Source organism: Procambarus clarkii, chromosome 8 (genome assembly GCF_040958095.1).
Source record: "Procambarus clarkii isolate CNS0578487 chromosome 8, FALCON_Pclarkii_2.0, whole genome shotgun sequence".
NCBI lineage: Eukaryota > Metazoa > Arthropoda > Malacostraca > Decapoda > Cambaridae > Procambarus > Procambarus clarkii.
This window is the reverse complement of record NC_091157.1, coordinates 18,873,825-18,891,772: the sequence shown is the minus strand read 5'-3', so window position 1 is coordinate 18,891,772 and position 17,948 is coordinate 18,873,825. Positions and strand designations below refer to the sequence as shown.

At 42.5% G+C, this 17,948-nt stretch overlaps 1 protein-coding gene across 1 annotated transcript in view; it reads right to left on the bottom strand.

Annotated features, from left to right (window-relative positions):
* Positions 1-17,948, bottom strand: part of LOC123759738 (uncharacterized) — a 423,534-nt gene that overhangs the window by 5,251 nt on the left and 400,335 nt on the right. The window lies entirely within an intron of this gene.

Below are 17,948 nucleotides of genomic sequence, written 5' to 3'. Positions count from 1 at the left end.
ATAAATGTCTCTAAGAAAAACAAATGTTGAGATTCAGAGAACATGGGAATCAGAGCATTAATGAAAATTCATAATATGACATACGATCTCATTTTCAATCTGTTCTCTCACATAACACACCGCAATTTGAAGTAGTAATCCACCAACGCCAAATTAAGATGTACATTACTTAGATAATTTTACAGACTTGGGAGTGAACCCAATGTAACGAAAACATTTTCACGACGATCAATAACCGTCAAGCATCACTGTGGGTCCTCGCGGAGGATGAACTTCGGCTCCTTGGTCCCGCCTCCCAACTGATTTTAGTAAAAGAGACCTCGTGACCTCTGCAGGTTCCCTGGTGACCTCTGACCTGCGTGACCTACAGACCGTTAGGCTTCCCCCTGGATAAATGTGTGTGTGACTGTGTTGAAGAGTTCGTTGTGTTATTTCGAAGGAAATTGAGGTAATCATACTTGTGAGTTGCAATGATGATTGAAAATTGCAAGGATACTTGGAAGTTCAAATTTGTTGCATAATCTTCTCGGCTTAATTGGCGCCATCTTTTAGGAATTACTTGGAATTTGCAATGATACTTGTTAGATGCAATGATGCAAATAAATAAATAAATGAATGAATAAATATATATATATATATATATATATATATATATATATATATATATATATATATATATATATATATATATATATATATATATGCAAACAAGCCTGAATGGTCCCCGGGACTATATACAACTGAAAACTCACACCCCAGAAGTGACTCGAACCCATACTGCCAGGAGCAACGCAACTGGTATGTACAGGGACGCCTTAATCCGCTTGACCATCACGACCGGACATAAGGAAGTGATAGCCGAAGCTATTTGAACCACTTCCCCGCCGGCACTCGGATGGTAATCTTGGGCATAGCATTTTATCAAATCACCTCATTCTTTGGGGCACACGTGAGGAACACAAATGCAAACAAGCCTGAACGGTCCCCAGGACTATATACAACTGAAAACTCACACCCCAGAAGTGACTCGAACCCATACTGCCAGGAGCAACGCAACTGGTATGTACAGGGACGCCTTAATCCGCTTGACCATCACGACCGGACATAAGGAAGTGATAGCCGAAGCTATTTGAACCACTTCCCCGCCGGCACTCGGATGGTAATCATGGGCATAGCATTTTATCAAATCACCTCATTCTTTGGGGCACACGTGAGGAACACAAATGCAAACAAGCCTGAATGGTCCCCAGGACTATATACAACTGAAAACTCACACCCCAGAAGTGACTCGAACCCATACTGCCAGGAGCAATGCAACTGGTATGTACAGGGACGCCTTAATCCGCTTGACCATCACGACCGGACATAAGGAAGTGATAGCCGAAGCTATTTGAACCACTTCCCCGCCGGCACTCGGATGGTAATCTTGGGCATAGCATTTTATCAAATCACCTCATTCTTTGGGGCACACGTGAGGAACACAAATGCAAACAAGCCTGAATGGTCCCCAGGACTATATACAACTGAAAACTCACACCCCAGAAGTGACTCGAACCCATACTGCCAGGAGCAACGCAACTGGTATATACAGGGACGCCTTAATCCGCTTGACCATCACGACCGGACATAAGGAAGTGATAGCCGAAGCTATTTGAACCACTTCCCCGCCGGCACTCGGATGGTAATCTTGGGCATAGCATTTTATCAAATCACCTCATTCTTTGAGGCACACGTGAGGAACACATATGCAAACAAGCTGATTGATTGCTGGTGTTGACTTCTTGATGTGTAGTGCCTCGCAGATGTCATGCTGCCTGCTATCGCTGTATCTATAGATGATTTCTGTGTTGTTTGCTAAGATTTCTCTGGTGATGGTCTGGTTGTGGGAAGAGATTATATGTTCCTTAATGGAGCCCTGTTGCTTATGCATCGTTAATCGCCTGGAAAGCGATGTTGTTGTCTTGCCTATATACTGAGTTCTTTGAGGCTTACAGTCCCCAAGTGGGCATTTGAAGGCATAGACGACGTTGGTCTCTTTTCAAGCGTTCTGCTTTGTGTCTGGAGAGTTTCTCATGAGTAGGCTGGCCGTTTTTTTGGTTATAGTAAATCATCAGTTGTATCTTCTGATTTTTGTCTGTAGGGATAACGTTTCTATTAACAATATCTTTCATTACCGTTTCCTCTGTTTTATGAGCTGTGGAAAAGAAGTTCCTGTAAAATAGTCTAAATAGGGGGTATAGGTGTTGTGTTAGTTGTCTCTTCAGAGGTTGCATGGCGTTTCACCTTCCTTCTTATGATTTCTTCAACGAAACCATTGGAGAAGCGGTTGTTGACTAGGACTTGCCTCACCCTACAGAGTTCTTCATCAACTTGCTTCCATCCTGAGATGTGGCTGAGAGCACGGTCGACTTAAGCGTTAACAACACTCCTCTTGTACCTGTCTGGGCAGTCACTGTTGGCATTTATGCACATTCCTATGTTTGTTTCCTTAGTGTAGACTGCAGTATGGAAACCTATGCTCCTTTCCATAACTGTTACATCTAGAAAGGGCAGCTTCCCATCCTTCTCCATCTCGTAAGTGAAACGCAACACAGATTTCTGCTCAAATGCCTCCTTCAGCTCCTGCAGATGTCTGACATCAGGTATCTGTGTAAAAATGTCGTCAACATACCTGCAGTATATAGCCGGTTTCAAGTTCATGTCGACTAAGACCTTTTGATCGATGGTACCCATGTAGAAGTTCGCAAACAGGACACCTAAGGGAGAACCCATGGCGACCCCATCTACTTGCTTATACATGTGCCCATCCGGGCTCAAGAAGGGTGCCTTTTTAGTACAAGCTTGGAGTAGTTTCCTTAGAATGTTTTCTGGTATGTCAAGAGGAGTACAGGCCGGATCACGATACACTTTGTCCGCTATCATCTCAATTGTTTCATCCACAGGTACGTTGGTAAACAGTGATTCTACGTCCAACGAAGCTCTTATCCCTGTGGCCCATGTTCCCCGCAGTAAGTCAACAAATTCCTTTGGAGACTTCAGGCTGAAGGCATAAGGGACATAAGGAGTCAGCAAGCCGTTGAGTCGCTTCACCAGTTTGTACGTGAGTGTGGGTATCTGGCTGATGATTGGCCGAAGTGGGTTTCCAGGCATGTGTGTCTTGACATTTCCATACGCGTATCCAGGTTTATATTCCCCAATAATCTTTGGCAGGTGGAGTCCGGATTTCTTGGCATTCACAGTTTCGATCAATCTATTAACCTTTGTTTTCAATTCGGCTGTAGTGTCCTTCATTACAGTTTGGAATTTAGTTTGGTCAGAGAATATGAGGTTCATTTTCGCCAGATATTCGTCATTTTTATGAAGGACGTATATTGGCGACTTGTCACCTCTCCTGACGACTGCAAAAAGACGAACATCTCCTTGTTCTCACGAAGGCTCTTAGCTGCCGCTTTGAGCTCGAGGGACAGTATGGTGCTTCTGTAGTTGCTCGAATCTTTCCTCCTTCTGCAATCAGGAGAAGCACACACAACTCGCAGGTTATAGTTGTGTGTGTGTAAACTAAACTCTTGTAATAACTTATTACATTTTCAAAAACGCGTTCAAATGTCGCATCAGATTAGAAATTAAAAAGAATTTTGGAGAATTGATTTTTCAATTATTATCAACAGTAAAAAAAAACATAAGAAATATTGAGAAAAATTCGTGTTAGAATTATTAATCTTACTTTTTCGGTCATATTTAACAACATATGTTTACAAGAAAGACTGCTACCAAAATATACTAATATATATATAATATAATATAATATTTATATATATATATATATATATATATATATATATATATATATATATATATATATATATGCGAACAAGCCTGAATGGTCCCCAGAACTATATGCAACTGAAAACTCACACCCCAGAAGTGACTCGAACCCATACTGCCAGGAGCAACGCAACTGGTATGTACAGGACGCCTTAATCCACTTGACCATCTCGACCGGACATAAGGAGGTGATAGCCGAACCTATATGACCCACCAAATATATATATATATATATACTTGAAGTACCCGGCCACTCGTTGCTGTGGCATCCCTCCTCCGATGACTTCTCAAATGGTTTGATGTTCCAATGAGAAAATTGGAAAGGTCAAGTGATCTGATGTTCCCATCACTGATATATAAGAAACACAGTTCATAATGAAATGAAAATATGAAAAAAATATAAAAATAAACTATACTCACGAAATGAACGGTATAGTAAACAACAAGGCTCAATTACAACACAATTCACACAAAATAATTAAACCAAAATAAATCAAAATCAGCGAAAACTCAATTTATCAATGAAATCAGAAACATTGAAATGAAATTGTTACATAATTTAGAATAACATGTGTGTTGCTCCTACATGCAACAGATGGCGCTGTTTTTCAGGAGAAGCATATTTTTACCAGTCACAGGTGTGGCATCTATACTTATATATACGGAATGAACGGTATGGTAAACAAACACAGACAATGTTATGGTAAACAAACACAGACACAGACATTCCAAAACAACGTCACACAAAATAATTCAATAGAAATAAAATAAATTGAAATCTATGAAAATAAAATTTATCAATGCAATCGGAAACATTGAAAATGAATTCGTGACATATTTAGAATGCAAATGCAACAAGCGTGCATGTTGGTATTATGTGCAACAGATGCGCTGTTTTTCAAAAACGCATGTTTTTCGTGTCACATGGGTGTCATATATATAGTAGGTATATAAAAAGATGCTCCTATTCGAATGCAACGTTGTGTCAAAATTTCAAAGCAATCGGTGAAGAACTTTTGGAGATTACAGTGTGTGTGTTGCTCTTATGTATAACAGATTACGCTGTTTTTCAAACAAAGCATGTTTTTTTCCTGTCAGAGGTGAGGCATGTATACAGTAGATATATAAAAAGACGCGCCTATTCGAATGCCACGTTGTGTCAAAATTTCAAGGCAATCGGCAAAGAGGATTCGAAGATTTCCCTCACATGAAAAACAGTTTTTCAGAAAAAAAAATTACCGTCAAAGATGTGACATCTATATAGTATGTATATAAAAACCTGTTCGGATGCAAACGGAATGTACTGTGAAAATTTCAAAGCAATCGGTGGAGAACTTTCGGAGCATAGTGGTTATGTACAAACGAACATTTCCATGTTCAATATATATATATATATATATATATATATATATATATATATATATATATATATATATATATCTATATATATATATATATATATATATATATATATATATATATATATGACCTTCTGAAGATGTATTTAATATACGAAAGTACTTAAGGAAATTTCCTGTTTCATTTTTCCTCCGTGGTCTGACATTGTCACATTCTTAATCACGTGTTTATTTTCGTGATATACACACATATATATATATATATAGTAGCCAGAACGCAGTTCTTATCCTACTATGCAAGGCCCGATTTGCCTAATAAGCCAAGTTTTCCTGAATTTCAATATTTAAACTAAATTTCAATATATATATATATATATATATATATATATATATATATATATATATATATATATATATATATATATATATATATATATATAGGGAAGGGAGTACCACCTCTGGCTGGAAGAAGGGGGACCCATAGCCTCGGAGGAAACCACACATAACGCATTGGAGGGAATGTGGGTCCCCTCCAATACAGTTTCTGTGTGCTTTTCTCCTACCACCCCCTTCCCTTTTTTTTTTCCTTTATTGTGTATTTAAAGGTTACAAAACATACAAGTCAAATGCCTAAAGGTTATGGATCTCTTGAAGCTCCTCCGCTTCTGGACAGGAACCGAGGACGCAGCAAGCATTTCCCCTCTGGATCGCCACACTGAGACGCTGAAATAAAAAACTGGAAGCCCTTGGGTCTCTGGTGACGTCAATGAGCTTGGACCCCAATTCCTTGAGAAATCCCAAGGCACTCTTGCCCCAGGGGCCATGCGTCTCAGACGCTATGGGAACAAAGAGGTATTGACCTTCCAGTCGCCTGTACTTGAGTGATTTTGCTGTTTCCCTGTGGTTGGCCGCCCCACCTGCTTGATCAGCTCCGAAGTGTACATAGGTGTCAGCCAGGGTGGATACACATGTGTAGTCCCACACCAACTGTCTACCCTCCTTCCATGAGTATATGGTGATGCCATCAGGGCGAAGTGCTGGGAAATCCGGGTTTTGGACCCCTAGGATGCGAGGTTCTCTCTCCGCTGGGCACCCAGCTGAGACGAGGCTTCTCTTGATGATGTCATTGACCTCGTTGTGTCTTGCATGCCAGCCCTTTGTGCTTCCGCAATGCAACCCATGCAGTCCGTATTGGTCTGCTTCCACCCTGTTGCAAATACACTTGTATTCAGTGTGAATTGGGGCACCAAGGCGGAGGGCCACTGCTACACGAAGGGATTCTGGATCTAGGCGCGTGCCCATTGCAGACATGGGTACTGCCAGGAGGAAGTCTCCTGCATGGGGGGCACGCACTGCTCTGAGGCGGGCTTTCTCCTTGTCTGATGTTGCGACGCTTAGCATGGCATCAGCTACTTTTTCCACTAGAGGGTGGTCCCAGCCGGACTGTTTGTGTTGTTTTGTTGGCTCTATAATGGTTGCTGGGGCTGCAAGAACATTCCACTGATTTGAACATTCAGTGAAAGCAGGATCGTGTATTCCTGCTGAATCTCTCAGGGTTGCAGGTAAAATATCTCTGACGAGGTCGTGCGATGCATGAGAGGAGGAAAGGAAGGCTGGTAGAGCAATTTGGGAGGCTGTGCGGACACCAAGGCCGCCGAGTCTTACAGGAAGGGTTGCTTGCTCCCACTGATAGTCGTCCAATGGCAGGTTCAGGACTTTCACCAGCATGGACCTCAGAAGGGTGTCATACACATTTAACTTAGGGCTGCTGTAGGATGGAGAACATCTCAGAAAGTAGGTCAACTTAGGGAGAGACAGGCATCTTGTAAGGAGAAAGAGAGCATCATGGGCATCAATCTTGTCAATCCTGTCCTGCATTCTCTTTAGGTCAGTGATTTTTGCAGCCAGGACCTCCTCGATTGCTCGTGGGCCAATGGGGGCACCCAGGAGAGTGCAGTCCGGTGGTTCGACAACGAGAATGTCTGGAAGAGCATTTTGTATTTGCCCAGTGATGTCTGGGTTGCGGGAGATTATTTCACATTTGGATGCATTGAGAATGAGGCCTAAGGCTGCTCCCTGCTCCTGGATTTTCCTTATATCCCCCAAAATGGTTTCCGGAGTTCCAGCTAGAGTGCCATCATCCAGGTACCAGATGTTTAGCTCGCTTGTCAGACTATCAGTGACCTCTTTGATAGCTAGGCAGAAAAGGAGGGGGGCTAAGGGGTCACCTTGTTGGACACCTTCACAGGAGTTTATTTCATGCTCCCCAAAAAGAAGCTTAGAGTCCCCACTGTAGCACGATCGGATGAATGGGTAAAGGGGACGGAAATGGTTGTGTACAGCCCTGAGGACAGCGTCTCGTCTGACTTGATTGAAGGCATTTTTGAAGTCAAGCTTTACTAGTGCCTTCTGGTCCGGGAGATCAACAATGTAAGCCCGCGCTGTATGTGCTGCAGCTTCACAACCTAGGGGAATCCCAAACCCGAGCTGATGAGGTTTCAGCAAGGTGGCTGCTTCCTGGCTGATAGATCTCACTGCAGCCTTAGCTACAAGGCGTCGGAGGGTGTTGCCAACGGCAATGGGCCTGATACCCCTATCCTTCTTCTTTAGAGCACAGAGTGCTGCTCCATAAAAGACAGGCCTGATGTCCTCAGGGATGCCGCCAGCCAAACACATGTTGGAGAATCTGGTAAGTTCCACTAGAAGATCCTTTGCAGCATCTCCAAGCACCGGGTTCAGCATTTGTTTGATGTGCTGGGGTCTTAGGCCTGTAAAGCCCCCTGCTGAACCTGTTGGGAAAGACATGGCTGCTTTGTACACCTCAGATTCTCGAACAGTCAAGGGTTCTATGCCAGCATTGTTTTCCTGGGGATCCCTGCTGCTGTCGGGGGCTCTGGGTGGGTGTTTGTCTTGAAGAGCCTCTGCTGTCGTGGCGTTCCTGGGGGCAATAGTGTCATCGCTGGTCATGATTCTGATGGCACCTGTGGTATTGCCCTCTTCTATTTTCCTGGTGATCTGTGCTCTCATTTTGTGGTTCTCAGATGAGTTATTGTTGGTCGTCCTGCGGCTGGTGTTTTTGGCACGAGGGGGGAGGCGGACCAGGTTGTCTGCTCTGGGGAATTCATTAAGAGCCCTGATTACAGAGGTTGCTAATGACTTGTCTCTCCTGGGCGGTAATGCTAGGCATGCATTCCCAAATAGAAGGAGATTGTGCCATGCTCCAATGGTTCTAGGAGCATTGTTGACCTTTGTCAGCAGACTGGTGAGTTTGGCTGCTGCTTGATGACGGGCAGCCTTGGGGATGTGGGGCAAGGTCCTGGTGGACGTCGCTTTGATTGCTTCAAGCAGATTATCTGCTGAAATGAAGTTGAGGGAGGTATTGTTCCTCGCTCCTGCAGCAGGTTGTCCATCGTCATTGCCCCGGGGCAGGCGCCTAGACCCTAGACAACCACCTGAATTGAGAGAATGATAGCGGACAGTTCCATTTGAATTGAGACGATACCGTCTGTCACACACTTGACAGTTCCCTCTTGGGTGGCCATCTTCTTGGCTGGAAAGAGGCTGTGTGTCAGGTGCGACATGTGCCATGCCTAGATGTGATGACGCCTGGCTGCCCGCTGAGTGCACCCTCTCCTTCCCAGATGGAGAGTAACACGGCAAGCATTACCCTCCTGGGGGGGTTGGGCATGGCCTGGGCACCGTGTGTGGGTAGGCTGTGTGTTGATGGGCGGCTGGCTGGGTCGGGCGCAGGTAGCGGGGTGGGGGAAGATGGCGGGCAGGGGGGTGGTGGAGGGTGGGCACACGAGGGAGGCTGCCGTCACACTTGTTACACACTATCAAACACTCGGGGAAATCACTAGTGCACTTTGTTTTTAACACTACACTCACCGATTTGCTTATGAACGCACTAACTTTCCACTAACATCACTGTAGGCAGCTCGAGAGCCTCCCCCATCACTCCCCCCTTCCCCCCGAGCCCCGCCGTGGGGGCTGGTGGGTGGCGGCACTGAGACGGCGGCGACCCTCCCCTCACCCTCACCCATACACTGTACCTGCCTCGCCATACACAAAGCTCAGACAACGCACCTTTCAACGTTCATAGTGTTGGAATGAAGGAGATACGGTTCTTCTTGTCACCCCCGGGGCCTTCAGCAGGTATTCATACCTACACAGGTCAAGTCTTGGCTGGCTCAGGCATCGTGATCCTCGTTGAAATTGGTTCAAGTGTAGGACCTTGCTCACCACGTGTCCGTCCCCCTCCTCCGTCCTCAACTCATATATATAATATATATATATATATATATATATATATATATATATATATATATATTTATATTTATATTTATATTTAAATATTTAGTTTATATATATAAACTCTGGAGAGTTTCTCATGAGAAACTCTCCAGACAAAAAGCAGAACGCTTTAAAAGAGACCAATGTCGTCTATGCCTTCAAATGCCCACTTGGGGACTGTAAGCCTCAAAGAATTCAGTATATAGGCATGACAACAACATCATCTTTTTTCCAGGCGATTAACGATGCATAAGCAACAGGGCTCCATTAGGGAACATATAATCTTTTCCCATAACCAGATCATCACCAGAGAAGTCTTAACTAAAAACACGGAAATCATCGATAAATACAGCGATAGCAGGCGGCTAGATATCTGTGAGGCACTACACATTAAGAAGTCGACACCAGCACTCAACAGCCAATTAATGCACAACTATATTCTACCCACTTCCAGACTCCGCACCAATATAGAAGCATCAAGAAATATGGGCCAATAGGCCCTTTGCAGTTACTTCCATTCTTCCCTTTAACTTACAAAATATTATACCCATTGTTTCGTGTTCTGTCTTGTGTTGAAAGTTTGTTTTCACTTCATCCAAAACTGTTGTAACATATATATATATATATTTATATATATATATATATATATATATATATATATATATATATGTATATGTATATATATATATATATATATATATATATATATATATATATATATATATATATATATATATATATATATATATATCGTACCTAGTAGCCAGAACGCACTTCTCAGCCTACTATGCAAGGCCCAATTTGCCTAATAAGCCAAGTTTTCCTGAATTATTATATTTTCTCTAATTTTTTCTTATGAAATGATAAAGCTACCCATTTTCATTATGTATACATACATTATTATGTACTTTTTTATTGGAGTTAAAATTAACGTAGATATATGACCGAACCTAACCAACCCTACCTAACCTAACCTAACCTATCTTTATAGGTTAGGTTAGGTTAGGTAGCCGAAAAAGTTAGGTTAGGTTAGGTTAGGTAGGTTAGGTAGTCGAAAAACAATTAATTCATGAAAACTTGGCTTATTAGGCAAATTCGGCCTTTCATAGTAGGCTGAGAAGTGCGTTCTGGCTACGAGGTACGACATATATATATATATATATATATATATATATATATATATATATATATATATATATATATATATATATATATATATATATATATATATATACACAACGAATAAGTTAGTGTATTTTAATTGTTGAGAGACAGTTGATTTCATTTCCGGCCATCTCTGGTAGGTTAAGTGAAAGGAAAAAGCTCTAAGCTTAGAGCTAAGGAGCTATACGCTAAGCTTATAAGTTAGTACTCAGGAGAAAGCTCTAAGCCTGTCCAACTATACAACACCTGAAAGGTATACGAGGACAAGCAGCTGAACTAGGACAGGGAGGGATAGGTCCCTAATCTCTTGGACAATCGGGAATTGAACTCACACCTGCAAAAAAAAAAAAACGAGGCCGTCGCTGTACCAACCAATCCAAGTGGTTGGTTCTTTCGAAAGGATATAGGATCTATTTAGATTTGTTTTCAAACGACAAGTCTGAGTGTAAGATTTGATCCGAATCTTTGATCCATCCAATAGCAGAAATCCTTTTAAATCGCAGTAAATTCATCTGAAGACAAAAATGCACGTCGTCGAAATGTGGGTGGTGGTTCAGTGAAATGTAAAGCTCTGTGGTATATTGACGATTCCTCGGATTGTGAGCCACATAAGTCGCAAAGGTCAGATGGATCGCTAGGTTTGGAAATTTCCGGATAAATCATCAGCAGCAGGAGATGCCACACCACCACACACAGTGAGGACCACACCACCACACACAGTGAGGGCCACACCACCACACACAGTGAGGGCCACACCACACACACAGTGAGGGCCACACCACACACACAGTGAGGGCCACACCACCACACACAGTGAGGGCCCCACCTCCACACACAACGAGGGCCACACCACCACACACAGTGAGGACCACACCACCACACACAGTGGTGTGGTGTGAGTTACGTCTTCAATCCATCACAAAGTACTATAAACGCCAATCATTGCCGACGGAACATATAAACACCTAACCTAACGTAGGTCTATCTATACACAAAATGCTAATGTATATCAATAAAAATCTACAAGAAAAGCGTCAGTTTTCAACACACAATACACTGCTTTAACATTGACGAATGCATCTAATTGGTAGTCGGCCGCCGCTTGAACGAGTAAGATACCTGCGACCTTAGTAATTTACTTGGGACCTCAGGAAGGTACCTAGAACTTCAGAAAGGTGCCTAGGACCTCAGTAAGGTATGTAATACTTCAGTAAGTTACCTGGGACAACAATAAGGTACCTGGAGGGACTGATGCTACTTGGTGGAGGCACCAGGTCAGTAAGGTAACACCGAAGGATGCAGATATCAGCTTTGATGTTGTAAATATTATATCTCAACTTATATGAGAAGAAAGTCAAGGGATGAGCATATAGAGAAACTTTTTAGAGAGAGAGCTTTATTGAGACTGGACCAGAGCTCTACTGACGCTGGTACAGAGATCTACTAACAGCAAAACAGAGTTCAACTGACACTGGAGCAGAGCAGTCTCCAGCCTGCACCACCACCACCATCACCACCACCACCTCAACCATCACCACCACCTCAACCACCACTACCACCTCTATCACTGCCTGAACGCCAACTACTAGTTCTGCAAATATAATTTGAGAATCTCCATCATTAGCTCGACCCTCACTTTCCCTCTCTATACCACCATTACCTATCACTATCCATACCTCCACCTGTGTAAAATACTGCTAACATCATCACCTGATCCACCCCCCTTTCCCACCATCTGCAACACCTCTACCTGAACTACGGCCAATTCAATCACCACCACCACAACACCCTGCTCCACCACCACTACTACATCCAAAAGTACCACCACTATCACCATTGTCACCATCATTCCTACTGGTACCCCCACCTCGTTATTGCTTGAAACGCTAAATACCTGAAATCAAAGACTCTTTCCTTGGGTCTAGCCTCAAGCAAGCTGATTTAATCAAGTCCTAAGTATTTTGACTCTTAAAGCCAACTTCGTTTTCCCCTGCTAATGAACTCGAGTGAACCTCTCATGCCCAAATCAAAAACTGGAAAAATAAGATACACATTTTAAACAGGAAACTAATGTAATGCTCAATTGTTTTGCAAGAGTAGTAGAAAGACCAGTAGCTGAGGACCAGAATCCGACCAAGAAGATTTTGGCCGGATCTTGTTTCATTAAAGATCTTCAAGCGCCCAAAACCCACATTCAGGGCTCCTGAGCTGTTCCCGGCGAATCCATGCAGCCCATGGCGTCAGTAAGCAGCGAGACCACACCTGACGTAATGTCAGGTATGTCATCAGTCACACTAATGACTAGTGTGACTGATTAGCCTGCATTAACGTGAATCAGAATTGCGACACCGTGAGAAGCCGTAAGCACTCGGAGAATCCCGGAGAGACTTTGGGTTTTTATGGGATCCCTGGGCACTCGGGAGAACTTCTGTGTACCCCCTTAACACTTCTAGGACGCCATAAGCACTCGGAGCACTCCAGAGAGGGACCTATTATCCACACTGGTCTCGTGGAAGACCTGAAACGCCCCCGAGAGGTTTAGATCACTGATACTTGCAGGATTATTCTCTATTTCTCCTTCGCTTAGGAGAAAAGTTGAAACATTAACTATTGAAAAGTCCATTTCATTCATTTAATATCATGACGCGTCTCGCTAAAGGACACGTTTTGTTGCAATTTTCTAACAGAAAAAGGTGTAAATATATTCCATGCTGGTTATGCAGTCGAGGAAGGTGTGTAAGCTTGCTCTGGTCGGCTGAGGCAGTTGGTGTGACCTGACACACTTGTCTTGGTCATGTTGATGGTAGGACGCACTCAAGTGTAAGCTGGGTGTTGATAGTTGGATGAGTATTTGATATGTAGTGCTTCGGTTATGTATAATCTCTCTCTTTTTTGTATCCGTCAATTACTTCGGTGTTGTTGATCGCTTTCGTTTTCTCATCGTTGCCTCTATATTTTGTCGGCGTTTGTTGTGATAATCTCGCTTTTGTCAAGGCTCTTTTTCCAGTGTAGCGAGGTTTATCTCTTTAGCCTCTCCCAACTGTTCAGTTCTTAATTGTTTAGTGAGCAGTCTGAAATTCCTTTAATTCTGGCCTGTGTTTTATGGTAAGGCTTGTAGGCTGAGGCGACATTGGCTAGGTAGCATAACTCACACGTAGTCCTGAATCCCGACAATGATTCTGGACAATATTTCAGGAACCTTCTCCATGTGCTTGAAACCTCCACGAATGTTCGACAGCTTTGCGAGTGCTGATAATTTTATACTCTAAATTTGTTTGCCCTCTGGTTAGAGGACTGATGTTCTTGGTGGATTGAACAAGTCTCTAATTCCTCGATTTGTTCCCCTTGTCTTCCTCAGGCAGGTATCTCCCCCTCATCGTCTTAATGTCATTAAATCCTTCTCATTTTCTTTCCCAATCTCATCACCTCCCAGTTGCTTGGATTTGATTCAAGCAGCCACTTTTCACCACCTTTAAGAATTATATCAGGTCCCTCTGAAGTATTTCGCAACTCTTCTGTTATAATTTGTTCCATCAGATCATGACACCTTTTGAACAATATTGACATGTTTCATCCTGATTTCTCAGTTAATCTTTGATATTTATCAGGAATGGTGCAGGTCTCAGTCGATCTCCCTGAAATATACCGGTTGACTCTCAATTCTGATCTCTTCTGCTAATCTATTTTTGTTTTTTCTTACATTTGAAGGATAGAATGTCCTTTACCCAGTTCAACATAGTCAATATACATTGACTGGTCGGTAGAGCCACGACATTACTCTTTTTTTATTTTTGTTTAGAGTCGGAGTGTGACATAGTCTCTCAAGTAGATGGATATTGTGTTATCTCTTCAATATATTCCTTCCAAGTGTTTTATAGTTATACAGGCTTAACACTTTCTCGTGATAATTACACTGCCTTATCTTGACCCACGCACCTATTCTTTCCCCTTGTGTGCCAACTGTTTCCTCTTTGACACATTGGTTTAGAAAACAATTCAATCAATAGCAGCAAAAGCCTTCCTCTCCATTTATTAGTCTCACCACAAGTGTTCTTTCCGACCCAATCTATTTATTCATAGTGGAAATCACCCATGATAATGAGACAGTGTTATCATTCTGTCAATTATTATTAATGCATCTTGAATTATATTTTGCATAACAAGTCCCATCACCGGCATTCTCATAGCAAAATTTCTGGGAAACGTTTGATATAAACGACGTGGAGGTGTGTGTGTGAGGCCTAATTGCCAGCTGGATAATTACCTAATTAGCGAGCCTAAATTGAAGGAGGGAGGGGGGGCAGAAGAAGACAGTAAATGGCGAAATACTCTGTTTTCAGTCCCTGCATACGTTGCGTTTCTCAGGGTTGATTACTCTAATTTACCTGCCGCACCTAGGCTATCCTGGATGATGCCTTTTTTTTATTGATGTTGAAGTGAAGAGGTGTTGAAGGATTTCCGAGGAAATGAAGCAATAAATGATGAATATGGCAATGAGCATGAAGGTGATGATAGTGAAGGTGGCTACGACTAGTCATTGTATTATGATGTTGACAGCTGTGACTACAATCATTGTATTAACATGATGTTTACGGCACTAATGATGGAAATATAGCTCATAGAGTAAAATGATCTAAACTTACACAAAGCTTAAATTTCCTACAGAAAACAATTGAAACTTATCAAAACAGACTTCAGTGACAGCCAAGTTAGCTAAATGAAGAGTGCAAGAACCTCCAAACACTGTAAAACTACCTCTTGACCTCAGTAAAACCACCTCTAACCACAGTAAAACTTTTTCTGATGAATTAATCTATAAACAAATCATAATAGACTTCTTATCACAATAAAACTACCTTTAATCACAGTAAAACTACCTCCAGTCGCAATGTAACTATGTCCAATCATAGTACAAAATACATTCTTTGTAAAACTAGGGTAAAACCCCATCACAGCGCCATCCATCAGTAGCAGGGAGTACAGCGAATCGTCCTCTTTTTGTTTTTTTAGAAAAGAGGACGATACGCTGTGGGGTTTCTTTATATATTTTTGATGAGCTGTGTGAGGCTTCGGGTTTCCTGATAATTTTTCAGAGTTAAAGGCCGAAATTTTTCAAAGACTATTTGCGAGAATATCTTCATAGAAGTTTGTTAGGAGTTCTTATGGAGAAAAATCAAAATTTTTCAGAGTTCAGTGTTACGGCCCTCTCGGGTCGCAACTGGGTTCGTACTCTGATGTTATTAGAGGAAGGGTATCCGGCCCCAAGCCAGTAGTGGCTTTCAAGGGATGAGATCCGTGACGCAAGTAAAATAAAAGGGGAAGGGAAAGAAAGGCAAAAACTTAAGATTATAATTAATACCTTCACCAATAAATAATATATAAAAGTTACACAGGGGGAGGGGTATTAACACTTATTTACACTGTAGTCTTCTTCTGAAGACTCTGGATCCTTTCGGTGCTGAGTCCTCGGTGCTCTCGTGGTCTCTTGACGAATCCTTCGATCAAGCTGAGTCTACCCCTGACACAGGCCAGCCAAAACACAGTTCCACTGGGGGCACCGCCGTGGAGGCCGTCAACCACAAGTCCAGCAGAACAGCTGGCAGTCCGGATCAGCAACGCTGGTCAGGCCACTCCACGAGCGATACTAGGGTAGCGCCCTAGTCAGGAGCCTCGTGTGATACCACAGATCACTCTCCTGTCTACAATACCCCAGTGGTTAATCGTCTCCAGCAGTCGGTCCCGGGTACGACAATCCTTCACTGCCGCTTCACAGGCAGGGTAACACCACAGTGTTCATCCGGGAGGCGACTCACAGCTGCTGCAGCAAAGCACTTGGTATGGGGATGGCTGCCTTGGGTAGACTGACTCAACTTCCATCACAGCAGTCCCAGGTCGACTTTGTAAGCAGACACGTCATCAATAACAGGGACACACTAAAGCACCTCACTTACAGGCTCAGACACAAACGCCCGACATATCTACTCCATAGATGGCGCTGTTGTCTGAGCACCACCTCACCAGAGGTCAGCAGCGGCTGTGTTGTGAGCTGAACCGGACTGGAAACTGGCCCTTGTGGCCAGTACACCTTGTCCTCACCAGGTGTCGTCGTCCATTTGGTGGGGGTTTCGGGAGCTGACCCACAGATGGCGCGGTCGTCACTGCTCCGTGCTCGGACGCTGGATCCGGGTTCGTAGCATTCAGTTTTATGAAAATATTTCAGAGTTCATATAATCATATGAGTTTATTTAAGATTGTAGGACCGAAAATTATAAAAAAGACCATTTTCAGAGAATATGTTCATAGATGTTTGTTAATAGTTCTTATGGGAGAAATCCAATATTTTTCAGAGTTCAGTTTTATGAAAATATTTCAGAGTTAATGTAATCATAAATTTTTTTTTTCAAGTTCATGACCGAAATTTGGAAAAACGACCATATTAAGAGAATATTGTCATAGAAGTTTTGTTAAGGAAAACAGAAATCTTAAAAGTAAGTTTTAGTTTTTGTATGCATTTATGGCTTTTTCACCTGTAAAGACCAAAAATTATTCAGAGACCATTTGTGGACCGATTTTCTCCAGAGTCCATTTAAGACTGCAAATTAGCCAGAGACCAGTTTAAGCTCAAATTTCATCAGAGTCCAGTTTAGGCCCCAAAATTCGTCAGTCCAGTTTATACCCAAATATAATCAGAGTCCAATTAACGACAGAAAATTAGTCAGAAACCAGTTCATGCCGAAAATTCACCAGAGTTCGGTTGTAGACAGAAATTCGTCTGAGTCCAGTTTAGTCTGAAAATTTAACAGAGTCTTGTAAAGACCCAAAATTAGTCAGAGTCCATTTTGAGACCAATTTTCAACAGTCCAGTCTATGCGGAAAATTCGTCAGAGTCCACTTTGGGATTAAAATATTTCAGAGTTTTATTTACACCTGCGTTCTTAAAGAGTTCTTATGGAGGAAATTCAAATAATATCAGAGTCTGTCTGAAGACCTAAAAAGAGTCCAGTTTGAACCCAGAAATATTCAGAGACATAATTTCATCAGAGACCGTTTTACGCCCAAAATTTGTCAGAGTCCACATTTTCGCTACTAATAGCCCAATTTTAAAAGGACATTTTTTGTACGTAGTAATATGAATCATGTCAGTAAGCAAGTTCTAGCTCCTGTCCCCCACCTTAGTTCGCTCTCATTTCTTCGTTAATACTTAACCAATCCCCCTGAAATTTTAAACAGTCATATTTCAAACGTAGTAAATCAAATCAAAGCAGTTGAACTCTAGCTCCTGTCCTCAGCCCTAGTTCCCTCTCGCAT